Consider the following 19,880-nt stretch of genomic DNA (forward strand, 5'->3'; position numbering starts at 1 on the left):
CCACCGTCAAATCACTGAACCCGTGTTTCACCCCTCCACGGGGACTACAGACTCTGTGTTTGGCACTAAACGGTGTAACATAACTCCTGAAGATGCATGTAACCACTGCATGTGCGGAAGTGGCTAAATATTGGTCCTTTTCTTACTTAGGATGGACTTCCACAAGGTAACGCCTGATTCCATTAAATGTGGTAGTCGTTTAAGCCCACAGAAGCCCACTGCAGGGTATAGGTTTCCCCAAAGATATCTATTATGCTTAGCAGGCAAGTTGACGGTCACAGTGCGTACGATACGCAGAAGGCGCTGCTCTCCATCCTCTGGCAGCTTGTCTCTGAACAGCGGTATTTACATATGATACAAAAGTTTGTATCCCGGGAGTCGAACACGCGACCTACGATTGCAAGTCCCGGTGAAGCCTCTGTCGCTAAGCCAGTACTGCTCATGCATTAAGAAGCGGCAATAGGCAGTCCAAATAACTAGAGATGCTAACAGATGGCCGCTGGTATCTTAAGATGGAAATCGTGACACGGTGTAACCTTTTTTTTTTGGTTTCAGAGGGGAAATCTTTCGGATGTTTAAGACAACATGCTTCTGGAGAGAGGACAGGGTTTTATGGGATTCCTACCCTCTAAAACCTCCGGTGATCGCCCTCTGTTCTACTCGGAGGACCGCAGTATCTCCCGGGATCGACACGTGATCTTCCCTCGTACTGTGCTATGTTAGATAGCCCGTACCCAGGGTATACGTGGCCCACGCTATCCCCAAAACCCTGGTGGTGCTATCACGATGGTCCGAAACCACATCGGCTTAGAGTAGCTAAAGTACAAAGCCCACATTCTAAACACCCTCGTCTCCGTACCAATTTAACCTGCATAGCATGGTTCAGCGGCATGCAGTTCAAAGTTAAGAGTACCCACACGTGCATTAAAGCGAGGGCACGTGGAGTACATCTAAGCGCACTCGGGCAATAATTTAAAATATAAAATATCAATTGCAGACAACACTCTGCGCCCGGGGGGTGAAGCGCTATCCGTGTCAAGAGCCCGGCATCGGAACGTGTCGAGCGCCCCACGTAATTAGTATCAGTTAATGCTCTAAAAAGCTTACGTGCAATATTAGCTCCTCGTACTCATGCCCGCCTGGTACCGGCATTATGCACATTTATTTAAAATACAATTTTAAATAACTTGAACAAGTCATGCTTTCCTGGTATCTACATTATACAGGTTGATTGTTTAATGGAATCAGGCGTTACCTCGCGGAAGTCCATCCTAAGTAAGAAAAGGACCAATATTCAGCCACTTCCGCACATGCAGCGGTAATCGTGCAATGAAATGCAAATGACTCTGTGTTTGGCACTAATCGGTGTAACATAACTCCTAAAGATGCCCCGTGGAGGGGTGAAACACGTGTTGAGTGATTTGGTGGTGGCGGTTGTGTGATTCGCATTGTTTGCCGCATACGCATTTATCAGCGGGCTGGCGGGCGGTGCATTTCATTGCACGACTACCGCTGCATGTGCGGAAGTGGCTGAATATTGGTCCTTTTCTTACGGGTTGATTGGTTAAAAGCACTAAAATATATGTAAAATTTTCAACAAAAAACTTTAAGGCTTTACACGTGTCTCCAATTACCCTGTATAGCATATTTGTCAGCGGAAAGCTTTAAAGATTAAAAAACTGTTTCTAAACATCCTGTTAAGCACATTATTAGCAAAACGCTTTTAAGGTTTACACCTGTTTCTAAACATCTGTTTTTAATCATCTGTATAAAGTGTGATTTAGTATATTGAAACATGTTTTATTAATTTACTTTTTCTACAGGAATGGCAAAGGTAACTTCAGTTTGTACAAACTCGACAGATTTAGAAAACGTTTTAATGTTTTATTTTATATATTAAACTATTTTTCTTACTATACTTTAATTAACTATTTTTTAAAACCTTTTGCGCTTTTATAGGGTGTTCTTTACATGACAGCTTTTAAACTTTTACACCCATAACGAATCATCCTGTAGATGTCAATTTACCAATTTTTATTTTATATTTCTGTGAAATATGACATTAGGTTCATTAGTCTCTAAAATGCAAATTTAATTATTCTGCAAACATTTTCCTCATGTTCGCCTGGTTCACGTACAAGAAAAAACTTATCATTTGATGCTCATAAATTCCACTTTTATTTCATAATTAATGTTTTACAAATTAACTTGCACGTATTTACTGCACAAATAAAAAACTCGCCCGCTCATCTTGTTCTATTAAAAATGTTTTTGAGTTGTTAAATGTAAAACATTTTTATAGTAACTAAAAGTATATCAGAGATAATTAATATTTCTTCATTTTCCTGCTAGCCTGGTATGCTGACATTAAATATAACCTAAAGCAGGGGTAAGCAACCTTTTTAATCAACAGAATCAATATATATATATATATATATATATATATATATATATATATATATATATATATATATATATATATATATATAGACAATAAGTATATATAAATTTACGTTATCGTCGGCCCATCGAAAAGGGGAATTTCACAGAAATAAAATTGTTCATTTACGGCCATATAAATAAGGAAGAAGCTCGAATGAATATACAGTACTCGGCGATAAATATTACATATCGGCCTTTGAAAAGAGACAATCGGCTAACTTCGGCTTCGTAGAGCGCTATCTCTGTCGCACGAAATACAATCAGTCCGGTATCTATTAGGAGCTGTTACAACAAGTATCATTTGTATCCATTTTTTGTATCCATCTTTGTCAGCCCGATCCTTCTATTTTAATAATTTTAAACATCAGCATTATGTCTCACAATGTACCGAATTTCTATTACAGATGACTTCTCATTAAAATACACAGAATAAGCGTTTAATATTCCAACTAGCGGATACTAATGAAGCGAATCTGCAAAAGTCCGATACCCGTCTTGCATACGAGCGGGCGGTCCAATAAAGAGCATAGCAAGACGCCTCACTAATTACTTCGCCGACAGCCGCAGCTCAATTAGAGCTGGAAGAGACCACCGCGTTGCAGATTTAACTCACAATGGCTTAAAAAGCTACGACGAAAGAACCACAGCGCACCCCTCGCGCTGGCGTCAGAATCAAATGAATTAGAATTCGGTAAGCCGATCTTAATTGTCTTTTGTAAGCTTCAAATTGAACTTTAAATATTAATTTGACAATCCCGAATACTTCTGCTATACAGGATGATTGGTTATTGGTAGCTAAGAAAGTAAACGACCCGGAGTCGGACTCGGTGTTTGGCACTGGTCGGTGTAACATTACTCTTGAGGATGCCCCGTGGAAGGGTGAAACACGTGTAGAGTAGATTAACGGTGGTAGTTGTGTTTCGCATTGTTTACCGCACGCGCATTTATCAGCGGGCGGTGCACTTCATTGCACGACTACTGCTACATAGCGGAAGTAGCTATATATTAGTACCTTTTTTAGTTAGTATGGACTTGCGCAAATTAACGCCTGAATCTATTAGATATTGGTAGCTCATTTTTAAACAATGATCATTATGAAACTCTTTCGGAATACGCCAGTAGTTCCCGATTCTGTTAGCAATGAAAGATATACCAGATAAGAGAAGCGGGTAAAATTTTAACCTATATTTAATAACCGTGTACGAAGTGATCAGTAACAGACTATATTTCAGGCAGTATAAATTTCCATGGGTAGATAGCAAACTAATTTTAAAATATAGTTATTCGATTTTTAAAAATTAAAAGGCCTCCCACAAATGTCACCACGATCACCGCCATGATTTGACAACTCGTGACGTCACCACGCGATTCGCTTTTGTCGTTCCGCTATCAGATCAGATTGCGTTTCAAGGAAATAATCGGCATCTACTGTATTTTTGTGTATGTTTTTGTTTGTCGGATTTTAGAAACTCACAACGTGGAGGCTCAGAACTTGTTAATTTTAAATATAATTTACAAAACTAATATACAAGACATTCAGATGGAGTATTTCCTTTTTTATTTTTCTTCTGCTTTTTAGCCCAAAGATTGTCACTATGAACAGGTCTGCGCTGCCTGAATCCAGTTACTTCTAGCGCCCTTAACTTTATTGAAATGCGATAGTCCTATATTTTCTGGACGTACCAAACTATTTTCAGATAGGCTGTACCTTTTAACCCTTTCGTCCCGGATGGTACATATGTGTACCACAAATGTGTGAAAACCCCTGGAACCTAAAATGATCGCTCGTTTTCAGTGTAAATTGTACCAGGCCGTTGTTTATGCGTTTGGCTTTGAGGTTATGTACAAAAATCGCACGCTGTCTGCATGACTTTAGCTAGTCTAGCGCTAATTTCCATTGTCTGCACGTGGTTTTGGTAATAAATTTTATGTTTTAGTATTCCGGGACGAAAGGGTTAAATGACAACAACAAAGGTTTTACTCTTATAAACAATCACAGTATATCTATAAAACTTATAATACCACAAGTAAAAATAGTAGTTACATATAAAGATAAAAAAATCTTATCGATGAGATAGCGGTTCGTGTACACAGGCAAAGACGGATATCGATAAAGGTTCGTTGACCGGGAACTTTTATTCCAAACGTGTGGGAAGGATAAGGTGGGCCTAAATATTTCGTAACATCCTATAAAAAACTTTATCTACACGTGTCATTGATTGCCTTGCTAAAAGTATTTTATTAGAATCGAACAAAGGAACACAAGCCCTATGGAGTCGCGACAGAGCTTTGAACACGTTTAAAAATGTATATATGCACTGGCTGTCCCAATAGATTTTGTATTCCTGTATTAAAAATATATCAATGTAACTTCATTACGAGTGATCACTTTATTTATTAATTGAATGTCATTTATTCCTATGTCCCCAATATGGGGCACCGGGCGTCTACAGTACGTCGCCATCCCGAGCGGTCTTGAGTCTCGCGCTTTACTTCGCTCCGTGTCATTTCAGCTGCCTTCACTTCTGCAGTTTGGGCGGCCGTGTCTTCGCTTTCCTTGAGGATTCCATTCTAAGGCTTGCCTCGGTATGTGATTAGGGTCCCTTCGGAGCGTGTGGCCTATCCAGTTCTACTTGCAGCGTTTGATTTGCTGGTCGATCGACGTTGGAGACTTTCTCGGGCCAGTATATACCGAGAATACGTTGAAGACAGTTGTTAACGAAGACTTAAGCCGACGCGTGATATCTCTGGTAACCTTCCATGTCTCGCATTCATATTTATTGAATGTGGTATAGATAAGTAAATTTTACGATTGATAAATATTGATACAATATTAATTTGCAGCGTGTATACTCAAACTCGAAGATCAAGGCGAACAGTCAAACGCGCGAAGTTCAGAGCGAACTGTCAAAAGGGTAGTTCAATACATCGATCGAAATTTATCATATTTCTGCGCAATATTCTTTTTTTTTTTGGCATGTCTATCATCAGTTACCTACCAGTATAAGTCTCGTCAAAATCGGTTAAGCAATTTCATATATTAGCCGGAACAAACAAACAGACAAAATTTAAAAAAAATTGGTATATGATCCATATATGTATATATTGAAATGCATGTAATCAAAAGCGGCTATTTTAACATAACAAACAGACACTACAATTTTATTTATTTTTATACATTTTATATTAAATTATAACGTGAGCAGGAAAACAGGAATAAACCTTTATACACATACATTCTTAGTTCGCATTGCCTCTTATAATACTGTTTCCGGCTAAACCAACCAACCAGTGGAAGTCTCTTTATAAATTCATCGCCTAGAGCTTTTGTGCTTTCTCAACTAATTTTACTTCAGCACAGAAATACTTTAGCTGAAACCATTGGAAAACTTAAATTGCTTTGTACGTTTAACTTCTTATGTGTATCTAGAAATTATATTATATGATTTAAAATCAGTAACAGGCTTTTTAAAAACCTTATGCGTTTTCTTTTAATATCCCTTGTTATTGTGGATCTCTCGTCCACTTCTATCTTGGGTGGGACAGGGAATCTATTTTATTAATTCTCCTATTCAATGAACTAAATTTTCTTTTGCTCTTTCACGTCTGCCTTTCATCAAAAATTCTTCCGTACTTTCTTCATTTTTTTCCTCCCTCCACAAATCACCTCACTCTCTTCCCCCTAATTTTCACAGTATTGTAGTTACAATCTTTCATTATTCTTATTTCTTAAATGTTTTTGACATTTTATATTTTTTCTTCTAAATTATTTTTGCTATCCTCTGATATATTATTATTAGGGAGATCGGAAAGTAATGTCGTATCTGTCGACATATTTTACAGAAAAACCGATTGATTTGTTACCGCTCCGGCATTGATTTTGTATACTAGATTGCAAAAGGCTGTTGATAATGAAGGTGAATATATATTTGATTATAAATAAAAACTTGTTAAAAATGCAGTCGTGCGAATTTAACTTAAGAAAGCGACATTTCTTTCCGGTCACCTTAATATATTAATTTTACTTATATTCTGATAAGATAATTAGTTCTAACGCGACCTTATTTATTCCTCGGTGTATGGCACTAATCGGTTTAATCTTACTCCTGAGGATGCCCGTGGTGGGATGAAACACGTGATGAGTGATTTAACGGTGGTAGTTGTGTTTCGCATTGTTTGCCGCACGCGCATTTATCAGCGGGTTGGCGGGCGGTACACTTTATTGCACGAGTACTGCTGCATAGCGGAAGTTGTTATATAATAACAATATTTTGGCCCTTTTCTTACTTAGGATGGATTTCCGCAAAGTAACGCCTGAATCTATTAGGTATTATTTATTCCTATTTATAACCTCCTTTTCCCACTGTAACATCTGATAAATGCGAGGCGACGTTTGTCGTTGTTTATTAAAAAGGCGCTGTTACACCTCCATTCCCATGGGATATTTTTGTATTTATGGCTCCCGTTTTTGGGGTCCAATCGTTCCACCTATCTTGATGCTATAACAGGGACTCTTGAGCAATAATTTTTCCATTTATTTTTTCTACAAACTTTGAAAATAACAAAGTTAGCTAAAATTTTCACAAGTAATAAAATTATAAAGTACATCACTTCCTATGTTTTCAAATCGGTTTTTTATAATATTAATATAACTGTCTTGTTTTTCTCACGTCAATAAATATATGTAACAGTTACTGAAGTACAGGAGACTACGCCAGGAATATATTTAAAGAAAGGTACTACTATATAGCTACTTCCGCTATGCGACAGTAATCATGCATTGAAGTGCACCGCCCGCCAAGTTTAGTCTTTGGTACTGGTTGGTCTAACATCTCCTGAGGATGCCCCTTGGAGGGGTGAAACACATGTAGAGTAGATTAACGGTAGTAGTTGTATTTCGCATTGTTTACCGCACGCGCATTGGCGGGCGGTGCACTTCATTGCACGACTATTGCTACATAGCGGAAGTAGCTATACATTAGTCCCTTTCTTAGTTAAGACTTCCGCGAGGTAAAAACACCTGAATCTATTAGATAGGAATATATATATAGTAAAGGTTACCAAACAATCAGCTAAAGCATGCAGGTGAGGAGGATTTTTTTTTCGTAACTCCGTCAATCTGGCTCCTCTCAAAGCCCTCATCTACTCGCTAATGCCTAAAGACGCCGAGAGGAATTACACGGCGGAGTATCCCCCGGATTTAATTACTTGATTGCTTTTCGCGTCTTTCATCTCAGCCACTTTTAATCAGTGAAGGCGTACGCGCGTACGTTTTAGCTACTTATTGCGATACATTAATTCGTATGATACATTTATCCCGAACGAAATAAAATGACTTCTTTCTATATTATTAAACATACAAATAAATATTTATTCTTTCGAATAGCCTTCGCTAAGCTCTTTCGTAAAGACAAGACATTGATATCGCGTACATTTAAATATGTATTTATATATAGTCTACTTGTCATGTTCGTAACATTGATTCTCTGGAGAAGAACCTAGCAATTTAAAAATAATCACAGATATGCTTCTTTTTCAGAACAAATTTAAGACTCATTTTCATTGATATCGTCTCACACGCGGGGAATCCCCGTGAGTATAAAGCAAGCGTCACGTAGGGCTTACAATACCGAACTAAAATCTAAATACCGGTATTAAAACCGGTATTAATGAATAAAAAAATACTAGTTACATTTTTACTTACCTCAGTTGCTATTATTGACTTGTTAACAAATAATAAATGAAATCCAATATTAAATTCTATGTTACATTTTATATATAACAGCCTCGTATGGCATTATATGATAAAAGAAGCAAAAAAGATAATTAAATTCCAAGTGTTTATAAAATAATATTAATAACTTTCGTTTTGTAATCATAATGTAATACCAAAATTCCGGTATTTTTACTTAAATAACGGTTTTTAATTCCGGACAAAAATAGTCCGGGATTCCGGAATCCCAGTACTGTTAGCAATAGCGTCACGTCTAGAACTTAGTTTACGAGCGTTATTAGATGCGCACTGGCGCGGAATTATAATTGTAATACAACTTGAAAGCTTTGTTTAAACTTTTTTTTATTATATCTATAAGTTGTATATGACATATATCATATTTATTTTAAAGTGAAAAAGTTATACTCATTAAGTAAGAAAAGGATCAATATTTAGCCACTTCCGCACATGCAGTGGTAGTCGTGCAATGAAATGCACCGCCCGCCAGCCCGCTGATAAATGCGTATGCGACAAACAATGCGAATCACACAACCGCCACCGCCAAACTACTCAACACGTGTTTCACCCCTCCACGGGGCATCTTCAGGAGTTATGTTATACCAATTAGTGCCAAACATAAAGTCCATACCAAGTAGGCTAAATATTGGTCCTTTTCGTACTTAGGATGGACTTCCGCGAGGTAACGCCTGATTCCATTAAAAATCCATTAAATAGTTATACTCATGTCTAGTTGATTTTCGAATTGTCTCTTTTAACAAATAAATAGCCTTATTTAATATCCTTTGGGACGTGGATCCCATGTTGGTAAACACTGTACTGACATTTCATAACATCAAATTCATTTTTCTTGCGACACCAAGATAAAAAATACTTGTTAAAAAAACATCAACATCTCCGATGGAACAGACCCGTCGCAACTTTATGATGGATGCCGGCGCTTAATGGACTTCGTTAAACTTAGGAGCAAAAATTATTTCGCGATGTTAACAAAAACGACTAACGGCTAATTGTTTCGACACGTATTGGGACAACATGTTACGTAATATTCAATAATCATAAAAATTACTCACCTTCAAGATGTACTAAACTTCTCACTTATTATCTAAGTTTATACTACCTCCATTAGTAGAACATTTACCAACCAAGGCTACCTTCTCTACTTTCCATTCTGCCAGTGTTCATAGCTCCAATATCTACTTATTAATATAACAAACTATACTAATAATGTAGATTTTTTGCAGTTGTTTTATTATCTATAGGCAAAGCATTTGACCTCTGTCTCGTCTGATGTTAAGAGATAAAGAGGTCTGCGATGTTACATGAATAGAAGAAAAATAAGACTTCATGTTTATAATTTAATGGAATCAGGCGTTACCTTGCGGAAGTCTATCCTAAGTAAGAAAGGGACTAATGTATAGTTACTTCCGCATATGCAGTGGTAGTGGTGGCACTAATCGGTGTAACATAACTCCTGAAGATGCCCCGTGGAGGGGTGAAACGCGTGTTGAATAATTTAACGGTGGCAGTTGTGTGATTCGCATTGTTTGCCGCATACGCATTTATCAGAGGGCTGGCGAGCGGTGTACTTTGTTGCACGACTACTACTGCATGTGCGGAAGTGGCTAAACATTGGTCCTTTTCTTACTCCATAATTATAATTGTCTGGAAACGATAAAGCCGGTAGGTTGTCTCACTCCTTGATTGTTCGCAATATAAAAGTATTAGCAAAACGCTTAGAGATGGCAGTTGTCGTGAATCCGTCCTTCTTGTTGTCTGGTGGAAGAAAGGAGATAGGGAATTATTTGGTTGCACACTCTCCAAAAATACAAAAATCTCCGACAAACTGGCAAGCTTTGAAGGTTTAATTCTCGCCAAAGCACCAAAATCCTTTTGTCAAAGTTTAGTATAAGAATAATTCATTTAATATTTTATCATGTATACTGTTAAAGACCTCTTCCATAGATTTCTAAAAGGACTTATTAGAAGCGATTTGCATCCAGTCTTCCGTCGTGCTTAACCCTCCACCGTCCGCAGACGTTAATTCACGCCCGAACAAAATAATCGTGGACTTGTTTTAGATTTTTTAATTTTTTTTTTAATATAATAAGAATACGATCGTGAGTACATATTCTTATCATAGAAACCTTCTAGAATCTATTGTTATCGGCAGTTTAATTTTTATCTGTTATTACTCTCTTATTTTCCATTATTACATAAATATTAAAAAGTGACTGATTAGTAATACGTGTAAAATCTGTGGAAAATGTGCGTTTAAAACTTTTACAACCTATCATAATTTTATATAAATTCACCTAAATTCGACTTCCGTTTCTTCGCGTAACATCTTGAATTTAAAACCAAAGTACCAGGCGAGCATGAAACTGAGAGACCGACGCGTGTTATTAAATTCCACGACGTCATATTGTACACCAAGATACGAGCGCGCTCACCGCGACACGCCCGAGCCACGGGGCGTTTGCTCGTGTATTGCGGTTCCTGTTCCACGCTCTTGTCCAATATCGTCGTAACGTGCAAACTGTACGAGCACTATTAAATCGTATATTCGGAAGATTTAAATATGGAACAATTTTTAAATAATATCGATGTCGCCATCGTTATTTAAACTGTATGTATTTCACTATTGGATATAAGACTTCATTGATTTCTATCTAAGAAATCTTGCATGGGATATCCCTCCGCTGTTGGGGCAACGAAAGGTTTATGTCGGACTCCTACCTACCCAAAACTCCACGGTCTTCTTGGTCTTCCCTGCGGCCATCTGTTCCGCGCAATGTGGTCTAACCACTCCCATTTCAAACTGAACTACCTCCGTCACTTTCTTTCGTCTACGAAACGACTATTATATTTTTATAACCATACTGTATACTTCGATATTTAAAATCTTATACGATATATTTTTAAACATTTGTAGTGAATTTCTATTATTGAAAACACTGATGCCGCTGTTTATTTATGTCATTATTATTTAAACACTCCTTACATAATGTCTAAAAAATAAATTAACACGGTGAACGCCATGGCGGACACCATGTGTCCGACAACATACTGTCCCCTGGGGCCACACCATTAAATCGAAAATCGTCCAAAAAATCGCCAAGATGTTTTTTTGCAAATATTGTCAGTAAAACCCTTAAAAATAATGGACGACTTACGAAAACAGCGATTTACCCATTATTTTGTGCGAGGCCGCGCGGGTCACATGCCTCGGTAAAAACAGTCGAAACACTGTCCGTTAGCTCCCTAGAGGCTTCTGAAGTGATCGAGGGCATGCGGACACTTGGTGTCCGACGCGGCCTCTTGGACCCAGCATGATGGCAGTCACATGGTGTCCGTCGCGGCACACTGAACTAAACATGGTTTTATAGTCTGGCGTTCAACGTGTTAATGAAGGATTACAAAAGGAATATAGAACGTTTAATATTGTCAGATTTCGCGTGGGAAGAGATATTTGGTGGGGGGTAGTCCACAAAACAAACCCGACAAGCCACCCGTATCGACAAACAGTGGAAATGTCCCGACAATATTCCAGAAGTTTCCGATATTTATTCAATACTGAACATTATTGACGCTGCAAATTATTGGACCCCGAACGCTAATATAAATAGCTCCCATGATATTAAATTTACGTATTGTTTTATTGTCGGCATCGCCACCGGCATACTAACATATTTTGCTTAAAAATACATATTATATAACATATAAATTATATATGGAGAACTAATTGAATATAGATTTAAAACTTTTAACCCTTAATAGCCTAGTTTCAATTTTGATACCAATCTTTTAAACCGAATGTTCACATTACTATTAGTTTTTTTTTATAGGTTGGCTGTGCGTATTTTACTGTTGTATAATATTCTTTCCAACGAAATTAAAAAAAAAAATCTATTTTTCCCTTCATCTAGACCCTCAAGCAAACACAGTAATATTAAAAAAAAAACACTTTCGTAAATCAGGCTATTAAGGGATAAAGGAATAAATTTATATTGTAATAATTTTATAAAAGGTAGTTTAATTTTTTCTAATGGCAACACTATTCAACCTCGTCACTCTTTTGTAACAACTTCCAGTAAAATGATTGAGAGTGGTGGGGGTTGAAACAGCGTTTTGATAATTGAGTCGGGAGCTCGGTCACTCGTTCGATAACCGTCGAAGTGCTAAGTTGCCTAGTGGTAACTATGCTAGTTATCCTATATGAATATTAAAAGTGGAATAAAGGTATTAACCGTGCTGTGAATTGGAGTTCTCTGATAATATATTTGCTGTAAATGAGATAACGTAATGATAATATAACAAGACAAGGCGTTTATAAATTCTAATTACTAAATATCAAAATTAATTATTGATTTTACACATCCAAAAGTTTTAGTCTGTAGTTTTAAAAGAAAAACATATTAAAGAAACATATTTCAAAGTGTTAACTTCCCCCAAAGATTTTATATCTCTAACCAATCACTCTTCATATTGCGACAGTTTTGTTTACGTTATTTTAACATAACTATCACTTCAACCAATAGACACTCACTACAAAAATCTCAAGATGCCCTGAACCTGAACCATGCGATTCAGCGTAACCTTTACCATGACTGATCCACCTGTTGTGGGTTTACCGCGTCTACCTGCCCGTGGTCTCCAACCGACAATCTTTCGGCCAGTTCACCATTTGCCCAGAGAAACTCTCCTGCACCTGTGAACCAGCGATGGTCCAAACCGCGGTAAACGCAATAACAAGCTGTCCCTTATGACAGGGTGAGGAATACTATCGCCTCTCTGATGGGTGACAGAGAAAGCAGTCATATCTCCTTAAGATATTGTCACATAATTGTAAAGGAGTTGATTAATAAAAATTAATATCAAGTTTGGTAAATAGAAACATTAAGAAATTTAAAAAGTATAAATAAATATAGGAACAAACTGTGATATTAAAGAATACGGCCGAAGAAAGAGAGGCGACGAGTATTATGACTGAATAAAAGAAAGAGATTGTACGAATATGTAAAGTTAAAAAGAGAAATAAAATGTAAATTAAAAAAATTATGAAAAACATTCTTGTTACCCTGACCGAGGAGAAATTTTTCCAAAACGATATGTTGAAAATTAACATATATATCACTTAATTTAAGACTACTATAGATTAGTTTATGTAAAATATCGTAAATTTGACCAAAGCTCCAGTCGTAAAACCATATAATAAAGTTGTATAATATAGCAAATCATAAATTAATTTTTATTATTATTATAATATATTACACATAAAAACCACGGACCACTTGTTACACATCGCAACTAAAACATTAACGCATTACTAGCCACACATTCAGAGCGTAATCAAAACTTGTTGCCGTATGCCCAATAAAAAGTTAAACCTTCACTCGAAAATCGCCTCAATGTCTATAGGCATACAAACTAAATTCCCTCGGGATAGCATACACGGTAATTTATCGTTACACTGTCGCTGGTTATTGCTATTGAGTTTATTCATGGGCACTGTAATAACAACTTTATTACAACTACATTAAGGTTATTTCGGAAATTGATCGATTCTTAGTTGAAAAGGAAATATTTTTTTTTACTTCTATTATAACATATTTTGCGTCAACACTTTCTCCATAAATGTTTTTATGTTCTTTATAAGACGTCCTCCTCTGCATGCAGGATCGAACTAGGGCAGTGTAAAGATTAAGCAGCTGTTCATAGCTGAAGTACCGCTGAAACTTCGAAAGAATTGATAATTTCTTGGACGCCGCTTGTGTCATAGGCTCAATTTATTGGTGATGGTAATACCTAGTATAATAATTTCACCAGGAGTACGTCTTGCTTTTATATCGCTTCAGCAATGGCTCCATGGAGTCATTTGGCACGAGGATCTCCTCGAGAGGAACTCGATTTAAGCTGACACTTGTCAATAATACCCGCTTATTCCAACACAAGGGCGCTCGAAAGGGCTCGCTTGGACTTGATCAGTTTCTATTCCCTGACTTATACACTTATAAATGGTTATATTTTTACAATAGCGAGGTTTTTATTGGTTCACTAGCTGATCCCGCAAACGTTGTTTTGCAAAAAAAATTAAAGTTTTTAATTAACAAATGTAAGATAAGGGTTAATCGTAGAGGGGTGAAAATTTACGTTTGTTACATACAAACGTAAATTTTTGTATGCTGTATCATAATAAAATAAAAACCAAAAAAATTTTCTAAAAAATTAAAAATAAAATTTAGGGGTGGATCACCCTTATCACTTAGGGGTATGGAAAATAGATAGTAGCCGATTCTCAGACATACTGAATACGCATGTAAAATTTGGTAAAAATCGGTTAAGCCGTTTCGGAGGAGTTCAAGTTCGAACACCGTGACACGAGAATTTTATATATTCGATTACATCCTAATTTGTTAATTTAACTAATGTCATTAAACATACGGTCTTGTTGTACGCTGTTGAATCAAACGTTTACTTCAAAGGATGAAGACTGCTCAACATACCTGAAAAGAAAATAATATCGATTAGCGTTACAGTCAATTTATTATTATAAATTTAATAATATAATACAGATGCTGATAAAAAGACGCATAAATAAGTTAAAATATATTTTTAATGGAATCAGGCGTTACCTCGCGGAAGTCCATCCTAAGTAAGAAAAGGACCAATATTTATCCACTTCCGCACATGCAGTCGTAGTGACCAAGTGATTAGTGCTAAACACAGAGTAACCAAGTGGTCACTCTGTGATTAGCACTGATCGGTGTAATATAACTCCTGAAGATGCCTCGTGGAGGGGTGAAACACGTGTTGAGTAATTTGGCGGTGGCGGTTTTGTGATTCGCATTGTTTGCCGCATACGCATTTATCAGCGGGCTGGCGGGCGGTGCACTTTATTGCACGACTACCACTACATGTGCGGAAGTGGCTATATATTGGTCCTTTTCTTACTTAAAAGATATTATTACAGGCAGCTAGATATAGACGAGCTAAAAGATTGGTCGACGAAAAGTTGCCAGTATATCGGTGTTCTACAGACGTCATTTTGGAAAGTGAACAGCGGGATACTAAATAATTACCCCGTCTCTTTTCTTCCATTAGACAACAAGACGCACGGATTCACGACATCCGTACAAGTTTAAAATTCCTTCCTCCCGCACTAAGCGTTTTGCTAATACTTTTATAGTGCGTACTGTAAAGGAATGAAAAAACCTATCGGCGTCATTGTTTCCAGACAATAATAACTTGGGAGTCTTCAAGACAAGAGTGAATAAGTTTCTTCTAGGCAAGCATGTAGCATCACAAAACTTGTCAGCACTTAACATCAGGTGAGACAGAGGTCAAATATTTCGCCTTAACCCTTAATAGCCTAGAGTTTCAATTTTGATACCAATCTTTTAAACCGAATGTTCACATTACTATTACTTTTTTATAGGTTGGCTGTACGTATTTTACTGTTGTATAATATTCTTTCCAACGAAATTAAAAAAAAATCTATTTTTCCCTTCATCTAGACCCTCAAGCAAACACAGTAATATTAAAAAAATCACTTTCGTAAATCAGGCTATTAAGGGTTAAGATAAAAAACTACGGCAAAACAAATCAACATTATTACAATAGTTTAATATACATATTTAATATATTACCTTATTATTATTAATAAGTAAATTGTCAAAAGTTTAACTTTTAGTCGATAAAAAAAATGCTGGTTATGATAGTTATGTGATATCTGCCTGTTGACATGAATGAAATGTTTTATAAATCCTTCGGTTTATTTGTGATAAATACGTCAAAATCAAAAACGCAGCCCGACCCAATTACTTAATAGAGTTTGAAGTAATAAGTAAACAGATTTTATATCTATTGTTCGATAAATACTCTCCAAGTACAACGGGCTCTTAAAACCTTCTCTGAAAGGATCCGAAGTCTAAGATAAGTCAGGTAGGCAATTAACTATTTTGTCCTAAACCAACATTGTTTCAACGCTGAACGCCCTTCAATGAGTATCTCAAGTTAGTTTATATCTTAATGGTTGCTTAGATTCACGAATAATATTTATTAAATTATAATAACTTTAGTGGGTACCTCGGAATACCCGAACATAGGGCAAAGTGAGAGAATTGTGCAAGGGTGTTAAAAGAAGAAGTCGTGCTTGAAACTATTTTTTTCGGATTACCCGTGGAATATCCTTCTATCGCGTTGTTAAAAAAGGTACCCGGCTATAAAACCTCACGGTCATCAGGTTAAACAGAGAAAATAGATTGCAATATTCTAGGAGCAAAGGAGAAGAAAGAAAGCTGATGTGTATAAGAAGACTAACATGAATGATTGAAATTGTGATAGGAAAAAGAAGAGAATATGATAAAAAGACTTTATCCTTTCCACGATAGAGGTAAACAAAATGTCCTCAAAACAGGGCCACAAAAGACCACAAGATTTTCTATTATGCCTTTTGTTATCACTACTGGAACGCCTTCGCTTATTACTGTACGTACTGTTCCAACAGCGGTGGTCTAATGCCAAGTCTTGGAGGTAGATACAGCCTCCCCTTCGTTCCCCTAACCCTGTCATCATAAACACGCGAGCAAAGGTTCTTCTCTTGAATTAAAATTTCTTATAGCAAACCATGTAAAGATCGAAGATAGATTCCAGGGTTACCAAAATACTACTTTTTAAAAAGAAAATTGAACAAAGTAAACATTTAATGAACAAAAATAATATAAAATGCCAGAAGCATTGTCTACTAGGACCAAAGCCTTGAATTTTAACCTTTTCTTGTTGCAATAAGCAATAATTTCTGGAATAGCACATGCTGAAAACCAAGTTTTGAAATAATGATGTTGTCGTACATGCTATTTTGTTTGCTCGCCAATCAACAGAAAGCAAATTCTTTAAACAACTCTTGGATTTTCTGATTGATAAATCAGAAATGGTTTAAATTTAAAATCACAGTTTACATTAACACCAAGAATAATAGTCAGACTATCTTGATAAGAAACAAAAGAGACGTCATCTTTTATAAAAATTAAATTAATAAAATTAAAGACTCGAATCCAAAACATCGCAATTTAGATATTTAATGGAATCAGGCGTTACCTTGCGGAAGTCCATCCTAAGTAAGAAAAGGACCAATATTTAGCCACTTCCGCACATGCAGTGGTAGTCGTGCAACAAAGTGCACCACTGCATGTGCTGAAGTGGCTAAATATTGGTCCTTTTCTTACACCGCAATTTAGAAAATCTAAGGACGCACAGTGAAAATTAGTATTAAAACTAAAACGCAACATAAAACGACGCAAATCGAGGAACAATACGCGCCTGAAAATAAATATATCCAAACATCGAGTTGCTACAACTGTCTCGGATCCCGAGCACTCGTGACGTCTAGTGTTTCAGACGGATCGACGGGAGGGCCCACTACAGAGTGCGGTTAGCACAATGGCGCTTTGAAATATCTTTACGAGCTTCTCCAGTCCGTCGAGATGCGCCCGTCGACTTGATGAGGTTTTTAATGTCCTGGATTTACGTCACCTTACGCCACCGCAATGGCGCCGCTGACATTCAAGAAATGATACATTGTCTAACTAAGCCATTACTTACTAATCATCATTTCATAAGTCTACAGCTGGGCATAAATCTTTTTAAAGATTTCCAATAGGACCGAATTCATCCAGCGTCCTCTATCTTAACAAAGTACGTAGTTCCTTCGTTCAGTATTTTTATTATTTGCGTTCTCATTTTGATTCCTTCTTGTCATTCGTTCATTCATCTTTTACTTATCACAAATTCTTTCATTCCTTTCATTCATTAGCTCATTTTCGTCGTCCACCCACCAGAATACTACAGGTTTACATTTTGTTTCGTTTTGCTTTATTTTCATTTACTTTGCTTTATTTCGTACATTCCTTTGTATTCCTATTTTTATTTACATATTTCGCATGTTTAAAATTTATCTTGACAAGTCCTACATACTCTTATTTTTTGCCTACTTGTTCCTTTTGATGGTCTCTCCTATGACCCTTCTGCAGTACTCTAGCGAGATCCCGCGACTCTCCTCGTTGCCCATAAGTGATGCGATACATTAAGTTTCTGCTTTGCTAAAAGGCATACTATTTATTTATTTAAAATATTCTTATGCAATGTATATAAAACGGCGAACTTAATTTTGAAGGCATTTTATAAAAGAATTGTCTTACTCTATTTCAGAATATGTTTACGATAAATATGTTTGGTAATAAATTGTCCTTTAATAAAAAAAAATCCTAACTTAAAGATCAATAGTTAATAAACCGCAATGAGTTTCTTGTTAGTTCTTCTCAGCAGGTGGCGGGTAACGAACTAATGTAAAGTTATTTTAAGCCGACAATTATAAATGATTGTAATGATTGCACTTAATAAGGATATTTTGTCTTTGACTTTCTATACAAGGGGTGGCCAAATTGCAGCTCTTTGAACGATAAATTTAACCTCCGATTGATTGTCGAATTATTACAATATTTAAATTTACATAACCCATGCAGCTCCTGGGAAAAACAAATTACTGGTATGAATAACAATTATTATTATTCCACCATAAAATTATCGAAATCCAAACACCGTTCATAATTAACTAACCGGCATTTTAAGTATTGTTAGGAGTGCTGTCATATACGTGTGCCATTATATCTAACTTCAATACACATATTTTGTACTTTTGTTTAAATAATTTCAATAAAAAATATTTTTGTTAAAAAAAAAACATTCTTTTCCGTGTTTTAAATGCGTATTCATTTGGCTTGCACTATCAAAGAGCATGGCGACACCTATTCTATACTATTGTTATTGGGAAATTTCTATTTCAAAAATGTTCATCAAGACACCAAAAAAAATTTTCAGTCCAAGATATCTCCACAAAACTAGGTTAACATAACATACTCTGTGTTTGGCACTAATCGGTGTAACATATCTCCTGAAGATGCCCCGTGGAGGGGTGAAACACGTGTTGAGTGATTTGGCGGTGGCAGTTGTGTGATTCGCATTGTTTGCCGCATACGCATTTATCAGCGGGCTGGCGGGCGGTGCACTTTGTTGCACGACTTCCACCGCATTATATTGGTCCTTTTCTTACTTAGGATGGACTTCCGCAGGGTAACGCCTGATTCCATTAAATAAAAAAATCTAGGTTAATATGTTAGAAAGGAAATATATAAACGTCCGTCAGTGTATCAACATGATACGAGGGTCGCGAGTACTTATCGATAAAGCTAATCCCGGAAACTTCAACGATACCGAGCGGCGAACAGTCCCGCGCTGCGGATTCAATAACGGCGCAGTAAATATCCCCCCGGGCACGTGCCGCACCTGAGAATCGACCGACATCGGGGGTCGCTTCTTTTATTGAGACCTCTGAAAATCACGATCCGTTACGTCTCGCATAACTTACCAGGGAACACGTGTTCGAATGCACACGTGACAATTGTACCTCGTAAAGAAAGGTTAACAGAGTTTCCTCGCATATTTTTTCATGATTTGTTCAATAACCCATATATTAAGTAACAATAGGACCAATATTTAGCCACTTCCGCTATGCAGCAGTAGTCGTGCAACAAAGTACACCGCCCGCCAGCTACACCGCCTACCACCGTTAAATCACTCAACACGTGTTTCACCCCTCCACGATGCACCTTCAGGAGTTATGTTACACCGATTAGTGCCAAACACCGAG

General features: G+C 36.8%; 1 protein-coding gene across 3 annotated transcripts in view; it reads right to left on the reverse strand.

Moving 5' to 3' along the window:
* sm (smooth) overlaps positions 1 to 19,880 on the reverse strand; it is a 543,953-nt gene that overhangs the window by 393,837 nt on the left and 130,236 nt on the right. The gene's annotated exons all lie outside the window — the stretch shown is intronic.

The sequence above is a fragment of the Battus philenor genome, unplaced genomic scaffold, assembly GCF_028537555.1.
Source record: "Battus philenor isolate CCGP_79_NKW_IND1 unplaced genomic scaffold, ilBatPhil1.0.hap1 SCAF_25, whole genome shotgun sequence".
Taxonomy (NCBI): domain Eukaryota; kingdom Metazoa; phylum Arthropoda; class Insecta; order Lepidoptera; family Papilionidae; genus Battus; species Battus philenor.